Source organism: Corythoichthys intestinalis, chromosome 12, assembly GCF_030265065.1.
Source record: "Corythoichthys intestinalis isolate RoL2023-P3 chromosome 12, ASM3026506v1, whole genome shotgun sequence".
NCBI lineage: Eukaryota > Metazoa > Chordata > Actinopteri > Syngnathiformes > Syngnathidae > Corythoichthys > Corythoichthys intestinalis.
Window position 1 is genome coordinate 50,837,131 of NC_080406.1, and position 9,811 is coordinate 50,846,941.

Sequence of the window (9,811 nt, forward strand, 5' to 3'; positions counted from 1 at the left end):
AAGATTAGGGGCTGTTTTGTTGGCAAAAGGGGGTTGTACAAAGTATTAACACCAGGGGTGCTAATAATTGTGACACACATTATTTGATGTCAAATAATTATTTCTTTATGTGAGATTTTTTCCCCACTGAATAAATGCACTTGTATTGAAAGTTGGATTTTTCTCTTTTTTCCATTAAGGTCCCATATTATTTGAATTAAAAAAATTTATTAGAAGCTAAAAAACACATCTTAACCAGGGGTGCCAATAATTATGGAGGGCACTGTATGCTTTGTTCGGGGGAAAAAAAGTAACTAATTGAGCTAAGTTTCTTTATTAACCACCACTTGTCTCAAAACTTGTTTATTCAAACATAGACTTCGTAATACTTGACATGACACGGGAAACGGGGCCGATCAGTAGGGGGCCTATTTTCAAAAACTTCAAATTCAATTATTTTCAAAACCAAAGCTGCTACTGACCTAAAACCAAAACAGGCACCTATCTTAGCCATATATGAGTCTCCATGAGCAGCGGCATAAAAAAATACAAAGTCGTTCCCTTATATAGTCCCGATTAATTATTTTTTGTAGAAGTACAACAAAACTTAAAATGGCTATAAAACTCTCAGATTTTACATTAGATGCACAAAAATCACCAAATGCAGAGATAATCACTTATATTTTCAGGATCGTCGTCAGGAGCTCGTCGTTCCCCTGCTGAGGGCTCGTTTGCGGGGAAGCAGCTGGACAATGACCGCCGGACAAACCGGCCAACATCGGAGGTGAGCGTAGCTGCCAAATGGTCAACACGAATATGGCAAAATAATGCTTTACTACACGGCGAAGACAAACAGCGAGAGAGTCATAGGAGAGCGGCGGCAGTTGTTGTGCAGCTAACATGACAGAATGTGTCTGGCAGTTAGCTTTTCTACATGCCCATCCATGATCAAACGTAAGTAAACACTCCTTTATTTAAAGAAAGTTTGTAGTGTTTACTTTGTAACCGCTGTATTCGCGGCCATTTTTAACACAAAGTTGCAATGACGTACCGCACGCATGCTATTTTTAGACCATGACGTCGCATCGTAAAGCGGAAGAAAAGCCAAAGTGGGACATTATAGACCCGCCCTCGCATAGAAACAATGTGATTTGTGCCACTTTTCTCCGGTAATCTTTCAAAAACGAACATGCCAATCACGCATTGCTTTTTTGGAACTTGTAGAAACGACTCTAGACATTACGACACATGAAGGATATTTTCTTCATACGTTTCCGGAAACCAAAAACTCGGGAGGAAAAAATGTGAAGACCGAATCAACTTGCGCGGACTTTAACATCAGCCTGGTGAATCATTCACATTTCATATGCAGTAAACATTTTGTTGAGTTATCATGGTCTTTCAGAGGACAAAGAGGTAAGCCATTTTTATATTTTTAACTTAGTTTTTTTAGCGTAACGTTGTGCCGTACTGCTTCTGTCTGACAATGATTGACCTGAAAAGAATTACAATGGTATCTGGCTGCCACTGTTACCGTTTCTGTTATATACAGTTTATATATATAAAAAAAAACAACGTTAGTAAGGGGGAAGTGTAAATAAATGATAGAATTAAGATTTTTTATCAATGAAAAAATTAAAAGTGTTCGTTGGCTGTCACTGAGTACCATTTGCGATCGCTACACAAAGCTAACTAAATTACCCCCAAGAACGGTAAAAGACGTCGGACAATCAGAGGATATATAAGAAAGACAGGGCTGATGGTAAAGTATAGCTTGTTGAAACAGGAGAATCTCATTGTCAGTCGCATCGATAAAAAAGCTAAGATTATGCTTAGGTCGGCTCGTTTTTTTTCGTCTTTTTCAGCCTTCGACACTCAAGCAATCTCTTTAACTGAACATTTTTATTGTTCTTCCACATCTTTGCTAGTGAATTTGGCACCAGGCGCATCATTTTCAGAGAGAATTGGTAGGTTTCGCTCTGTAAACATCTCCTTCGCACACTATTTCCATTCATTTTCTATTAGGGACAACCCGTAGCTTGTCCCTACTTAGCAACAGTAGCTAATGTCATGAATATTAATGAACGGAAGTGACGTGTTGCTTGCGGTACACCGTTTCTGATTGGGTGGAAAATTTGACAGAACACCGGGCACATGAAGAGGGCAACAAGCCGAATATAGTGTTCTCCCGGTGGGGGGATGTGCGACAAGCCACCGGTCGTCGGCCGAGTGGACAAGGAGCATGTCAGCAACAAAATGCAAGCCACTTACGTATTAAAATGATCCCAGTATTTGACATAATACAAAACACGATGTTTACTCACTTCCTTGTAAGTCCCATGGTCCCACAGTAGTAGGGCTTGTTTTGGCCAATATCCACCGGTGAATGGGAACTCTTTGAAACCCCAAAAAGGCTCACACGCCTCTCCCTGGTGCAGCAACATTTTTCTGCAGCCGTTTGGCTGGCGTGATGCGAAAAATAAACAAATTAATCCCCAAAATTAGCTGAATCTGCAGTCGTTCTGCATACTGTAGTATTGGCTGTATACTGAAGATGACTATCCCGCTGACGTCACATTAGCAATCCTCATCAAAACACAAAGTCGCGCATTTTCATGGCACAGGATTCAAAAAACTAAATAAATATATCAATCACTTCCACACACATCCAAGCGGTCCATTTAATTCAGGAGCATAAAATACCGCGGAAAATATGAAATAAACATGCTTTTTGCTGTCATAGGCACTTAAGGTCTTGTTAGAAAAAAATGCAAAACTGACAGCACAACAAAGATCAATAATGGAGGATGAGAAACTTGATGTTAACTTGATGTTCCTTTTTTTTCTTTAAAATGTACATCCCTTCAGTAACTACACACCAGTTTCCTGCTTGTCCGGATTTCCAAATTATCAGCCAAGCCCAGCTTCCACCACTCTCTGCCATCCCAGACCTGGTAAGAAAATAATCTGTTGTTCCTGAATCCTGCTAAGAAGTAGTGCAAACTTGTTGAGAACTTGTAGTGTCGTGTACATCCAGTTTTGCTCAAACTGTGAGTTTCCACCTTCCTTATTTTTTGCAGCAAAAAGGAGAAAGACGGACACACTGCTTACAGCTGTGCAGGAATGGCAGGCTTCAGACGCAGAATACAAAAGGCAAAGAGATGCGCAATTTGATAGGATGCTGCAGCTGTTTGAAGACCAAACTCAACAAATTGAAAAGCAGCATCAGGCTCAGCTGTCAGAGTCCAGTCTTCAGCATAATATTGTAATGGAGGGTATTCTGTACATCATGAACAGAATCTCCAATCGACACGAAAAACCTTAATTAAAAGAAATGGGACTTAACCAAATTTCGTACATGTAAATTTTTCTTTTGTTGCACAGAGTGATTTTTCATTCAAATATATTACTTTGAATAACACAAGACGTTTTATGTCTGATTACTAGTACACTGAAGTATTCCTTAACATGTGGCTTGCAATCTAGTGTGTGACTAGTTAACACATGACACCACGTTCTAAAATTTGGCCTTTATAGCCAGCTACAGCTGGAAAGTGGGTTTATGATAATGCACACAAAACATAAATGCAATTTATAAGATTTTTATTTTGAATAAAAACAGAAAACGAGTCATGGTGGATGTACAATTATTATTTAGATGGGCAACACAAAGTGACACATCAAGGCTGAACACACAGCTACACCTTCAGCATCTGCAGCAGGTGGTAGAACATGAGTGTCTGGCTGCTGTAGCAGTGGCTCGCTCCACTCCTCTCTCCACATCTCATTGTGACTCTCACAGAGGTTATCAAGCACACAGCACGTGAGCACCATGGAATTTATCCTCTCAAGGCTGCAGTCATTGCACTTTTGGAGGCATCGCCAGCTTTGAGTCTGCCAAAAGCATGCTCAACCACAACTCTTGCCCTGCTTGTCTTTACGTCTAATGTCTGCTGTTCTTTGGTTAAGGCACCAGTGTCTGCAAATGGCTTCATGAGCCAGCTTTTCAGTGGATATGCAGCATTCCCAATGATATAGTAGCCAACATTCTGCCCTCCAACCCTCATGTACTCCTGGGAAAATACCCTGCCCCTCACATCCAGTTCCTAGAGCAAACAAGCGTAACACTCTGGCATCATGCAGGGTACCAGGTTGCCCAGGGTATGCGCTCCAAATCAAATTTCCATCTACAACTGCCTGTAAAACAATTGAGTACCATCCTTTTCTATTAAAATACTCTGTGTAGTACACTGCTAGGGTGCTAAAATTGGGATTTGGGAACCATCAACAGCCCCAATACACTTTGGCAACCCCCATCTCTCCTCAAAGTACTGTGCATGTTCTTTCATTTTATCATGGCTAGGCATTTTCAGGACCTCTGGCAGCAAAACTCCTTCCACGGCAGAACAGAACTTTCTTAAAGAGTCACAGGCAGTTGAAAGGCCAATCCCTAATACTGTATATGCCCTATGCTCCTGTAGTCAGAGTTGGTGGCAAGCTTCCAAAGGGCTGCAGCACTCCTCATGTCTAGTGGTACTGCAAGGCGATACGTCGTGTCCACTCTTTTTTAATTGCAGGCCTCAGGCGGTGACAGAGGTACTGAAATGTCTTGCCAGTGACGTGCGGTCAGGGGAGGCAGGTGAGGCAGAGCCTCACCTGTCATCATGACAAAAAAAATAATTATAGCATCAAATTTATATTAATATTTGTCCATTGCTCTTTATGTATGACTCATTTCAAACATTTTTTATAGCCAAAATCGCTGAATTTGCCTATTTCCTGTTCAAATAAAGAAATAAAACGAGAGGTGCGGCAGCAACAAGTAAAGCCTCACCTCTGATTGCGCAATCAATAACAAACTGGGTTGATATATGGAATTGGAGCGTGCTGGTTGCCGTACATCTGCATGTCGCCATTATAATGTTTCCAGATACGTTTATTTGACCTGATTTTCCACAGTCTGGCTAATGTCTTTAACCCTTAAAATTTAATGTTTGTTAGCGACATATTTAGTTTTGCTGATGGGAAATAAAACCGCTGCGAAAAAGCGCAGGTTGCGGCAGATAGTACTCTGCCGCACTGAAAGGGGGCGTATGTGAAACGGGACTTTCCGTCAAAAGTGGACGCGATTAACTCAACACCGGAGCTAAAAGGTTTGCTTCAAACTACGGGACAGAAGATAACTTGCGCTTTTCAAACGGACTGGTACACCCGAAAAGACTGGCTATGTGGCTGTCCTTCGAAAAATCGGCTTTGCTGCTTTCCCTGCCTTTTCTTCTCAACTTGTGCCAATGTCTGGACTAACACGAGATATTGTGACATTAAAAAACTACCACGAAGCCTCAGCAAACATGAGAGCTCGACCACTCACATTCAAAGCCTGATTGCTTTAAAAACGTTTGGAAGCTCAAGGATCGATTTGGCTTTGACGAACAGCGGAAGCTCAACGGTAGCACCCATAAATCTAAGGTAAGGGAAATCCGAAAGAGTTTGAAAGACCTCATTAATGCAACCTGCATCCTAGCTAAACAGGAGTTAACATTTCGTGGTAACGATGAGCGTGTAAGCTCTTCTAAACGTGGCATATATGTAGAACGATTACATGGTTTTGCTGAGAAAGATGAAAGGTTAGCTAGACATTTGGACACATCCACTGTGTTTTCTGGCTTGTCAAATAGAACACAGAACGATCTAATTGAAGCAATCCTCTCAATTGAGGCGGAGAGATTTTTTTTAATGTAAAGGAAAATAAGGAGGACTTTTTGCATAGGGACGGTAGGAACATAACACTACCAACTTTTCAGGATGCTAAAATTGTCCCCACCAACGTTTAAGCAACCTTACCTTTTTTGCATGATATAATGTTCAGTTACATAGAGAATTTAGATCTTTCAATAGTTCCATATGTTGTAAGGATAGAATTGACCCTACCATTATTAAGTGAATTATTTTCATTATGTTTATGTTTGCTAATAAAAACCAGACATTTATTCAGGAAGTTTTCAAAATGTTTCTTTAGTAATTTTTGAAAACAAAGGTTTGTATCGAACAGTGTATCATCTGAACCAATGCACGTAAAAGTTATTATCAATAGATAAGTATTTATTTTGCATTGATCATTTTGCCTTTTAATTAATTAGGTTCATATACATGAGAAATGTGGCCCTTTGCCCCCTCCATCCAATCTGTTTGGTCTTATTAATGTCCCGTCCCTAGCAAAAAGTGTACCTACATGCAGGTTATGCTGTTATATCGTCCCTACAAATGTTGAGACCAAACCTATGCCCTTTCAAAGTAACGGCGGTTTTTGTGGTGAAGGACAGAAGCAAGACCAAAAAAAGTTTTCATTTCAATCTTACAAAAAAAAGAGCTAAGACTAAGAAACATACAATAGAATATTTAAAAACTAAATTTTGGCCTTAAATAAAATATTCTTTGTTTTTCTTTTCACACTTTTTGTTTAGCAATCTGTAATAAATTGATTAAAGTATCAGAATTACAAGTTTTAAAAACAACTGAATATTTCACTAAAGGTCAGAATTGAATTCTGTGGTTTTGTACACCACTCTTTACTCTCATTTATGTTGCATGAATTATAGAATTGCGACAGCCAACACATTGAGGGTGTAGAGCAAATGCATGTTATTTTCTTACTTTTACGTATCGATAATATGCACCGTGTGTGCGTGTTTTGTGAAGAATGCTGATGAGATATGAAATAACCAGTAGCCAATTGAATAAGCTACCCTTTTTGGTTTATTTGGAAATCTAACACTAAAGGAGTCAGTGCCTCACCAACCATGAACCTCACCGCACGTCACTGGTCTTGACATACGGAAATTCTCAACGAACTGCTCGTCTGTAAAACTGGGAAGAACCTGTCTCCATCAGTCATCTGCTTTTGTTCAGACCCAAACGGATGACTAGGATCGCTTTGCAATGAGTCGCAGCAAAATATGAAACGCAAACAGAAAACTTATTTTCTTGGGTATTCTGGGTAATACAAGCCACAAACTATTCCCTCAAATGTTTGTTCATATGGCAATACATGTGTATACAGTAACAGTCAGGGTGTAACAGTGGAGTGAAAGAGGAGCCCCCTTGTCATCGACACTCGACTGTGTGCAAACTAATCCACGCTAAGGTTGTTCTTCACAGACTGGAAGGTTGGTTAACTTTTGATGATAAGTGTACTGTACATGACAGATCGCGGTGGTGAGAATTCATTTTTAATGTTAACTGTAGTGCTGTCTGGGATTCCAATTTTTAAGTAAGCAGTTAATGTGATGTCCAGCAGTGGCGTCGTTAGGCGGATTTTAGGGGGGCTTCAACCCCCATCAAATATTCTTAAACCCCCTAAATAATTTGTCGTTTTTTTTTTTTTTTTTTTTAGAAAAAAAAATTACAAAAAATGCTGAGATATTCACTATAAAGTTGCCAGAATATTATTTTTAATCAATAATCATACAACCTGTCATTATTAACTTAAATATGATCATAAATTTGTAAGTTTCCCCTTACTTCATAGAGTAAGGTAGAGCGCCCCTTCAGTGCGTCGCTATCCAATCCATTCCACTTGTTCATATAGAGAACGCCCGCATCTCGAAAACTCCAGTCCACGTTTTCCGTGTGACATTGATAGCAATCGGTACTACCTTTTTTTTTCGCAGTTGCTCTCTGCGCACGTCTTACTTTGTTGTTTTACGGTCAAACGTTACATCCCAGCTCTAAAATAGCAGCAGCTAAGTAGCAGCGTTATCTAGTTAGTCAGAAATGCACTGTGAAGGTCCTGTTTGTTTATAGAGTTAGGTGTGCACTCATTTTACCACTATCTTTAGGGTGACTTCCTTCAGGAGCATAAGCTGTGTTTCTCACTTTACGCATAGATCAATACAGTATTTAATTGTGTATTTATTTAATTTTTGCACTCCTGGTCCTTCATAGACTGTACTGATCGATGTGTACAGGAGGTGAGCTCATTCACGTATGATTATCATAAGTGGACAGTCTTAATAATACACTAATAATAATCACTCCACTACCTTTATTGACCTGTTGAAGTCAGAGCAGAGCAGCAAAGAGGGTGACAGGGGAGAGACCTCTACTCTACTCTAGGTGAGGAGGAGACTAATGAATGGAAAGTGGAGAACACACATAAACAGAACAGGATTTGTGCGTTTTCTTTTCTTTCAAATTTCTTTTTATTGGTGTTACAAAAATACAGAACACCCCTCCCAAACTAAACAAAATAATAATAATAATAATTTAAAAAAAAAAATTAAAAAAAAATGTTTCACTCAAAGTTATCCAACACAAACAACCATGAAGTCTATGTCTAATCGTAAATGTCCAGAGAGTCATAGAAAGTTCTTCCGTGCCATCACTTCGATACATAATGGTTACAGAATAAAAATACAGTGCAATACATTCAAATGTCCCACCAAATAGGAGCAGCATGGAAAGCGACCGTACCGTCGACCATCCCCCATGGCTAAATTAGCAAATAACAGTGCATATGTCATTCCTGCACTTGTGTAGTCGTGTTGTCAAAGAATGAAAGAAAAGGTCCCCATGTACTATAAAATTTCTTTTCAGAACCGCGAAGAATATATCTGATTTTCTCGAGCCTAAGATTCATCAGCACATCCCTTATCCAATGCGAAGTTGTGGGTGGGGCAGCCTCCTTCCACCTCAAAAGAACCAAACGTCGCGCCAAAAGGGTGGTAAAAGCAATAACCCTACACCCCCAAGTAGGCAGCCACAGACCCTCCGGTAAAACTCCAAATATTGATATTAAAGGATCAGGAGTGATTCCGACCCCTAACACGAGGGAGAGGGCTTCAAAAATACCCTTCCAAAATATTTCTAAGCTGGGACATAACCAAAACATATGGATCAGTGTTGCATCCGCCAGCTTGCACCTATCACACAAAGGGCTGATTTCTGGAAAGATTCTGGACAATCTTACCTTAGAATAGTGTACCCGGTGTACTACCTTAAATTGAATCAGAACATGACGAGCGCACATAGATGAATTATGTACACTACCCAAAACCTTAGACCACAGTCCCTCTCCGATTGGTATTTGAAGATCCCGTGCCCACAGGTCTTTGATTCTGGATAAGGACGGAGCTACCTTATTAGAAATTAGATTAAAAATGCGCCTAATTCCCCCTTTCTCTGTCGGATCTAAAGACATAACATCATCTAAAACTGTTGTAGGAGGTTTATTTGGGAAAAGCGATATGATACTCTTAACGAAGCTTCTAAGTTGCAGATATCTAAAATGATGAGAGTTAGGAATATTAAATCTTTGGACTAGCTGTGCGAAAGAGGCAAAAATATCATCCACAAAAAGGTCATTTAAACGTGTAAGACCCAGGCTGGACCACAAATGAAAGGCTTTATCGACTGTTGAGGGGACCAAAAAATGATTCGATGCCACTGGGCTAAAAAGGCAAGTACCAACTACACCATTTTTTTTCCTAAATTGAGATAGTATCCGAAGGGAGTGAGATAATACTGGGTTATTTCCTGATACCCCAACTTTCAAGGGCAGTGGCGCACCACACAAGGCGGCTAATGAATTTGGGAGACATGCACATGCTTCCATCTGCACCCAAGTGGGACCATTCTCCTTAAGATGGTAATATAACCAATATGCCATACAATTTAGATTTGCGGCCCAGTAATACAACTGAAAATTAGGAAGAGCCAAACCGCCGTCGCTTTTAGCCCCTTGCAGGAATTCTTTACGTAAACGTGGCTGTTTATTATTCCATATATAAGAAGAAATAATTGAATCCAATTGAATCCGTTTTCTTTTATAATA

At 39.9% G+C, this 9,811-nt stretch overlaps 1 protein-coding gene across 1 annotated transcript in view; it reads left to right on the plus strand.

Annotated features, from left to right (window-relative positions):
- The window catches only part of LOC130926515 (oocyte zinc finger protein XlCOF22-like), a 38,090-nt gene extending 37,394 nt beyond the window's left edge, over window positions 1-696 (plus strand). The window contains exon 5 of the transcript XR_009066234.1: window positions 669-696. The gene's annotated coding sequence lies outside the window, so the exon portion shown is untranslated. The remainder of the gene's footprint in view (window positions 1-668) is intronic.
- Window positions 697-9,811: the final 9,115 nt, after the last annotated feature.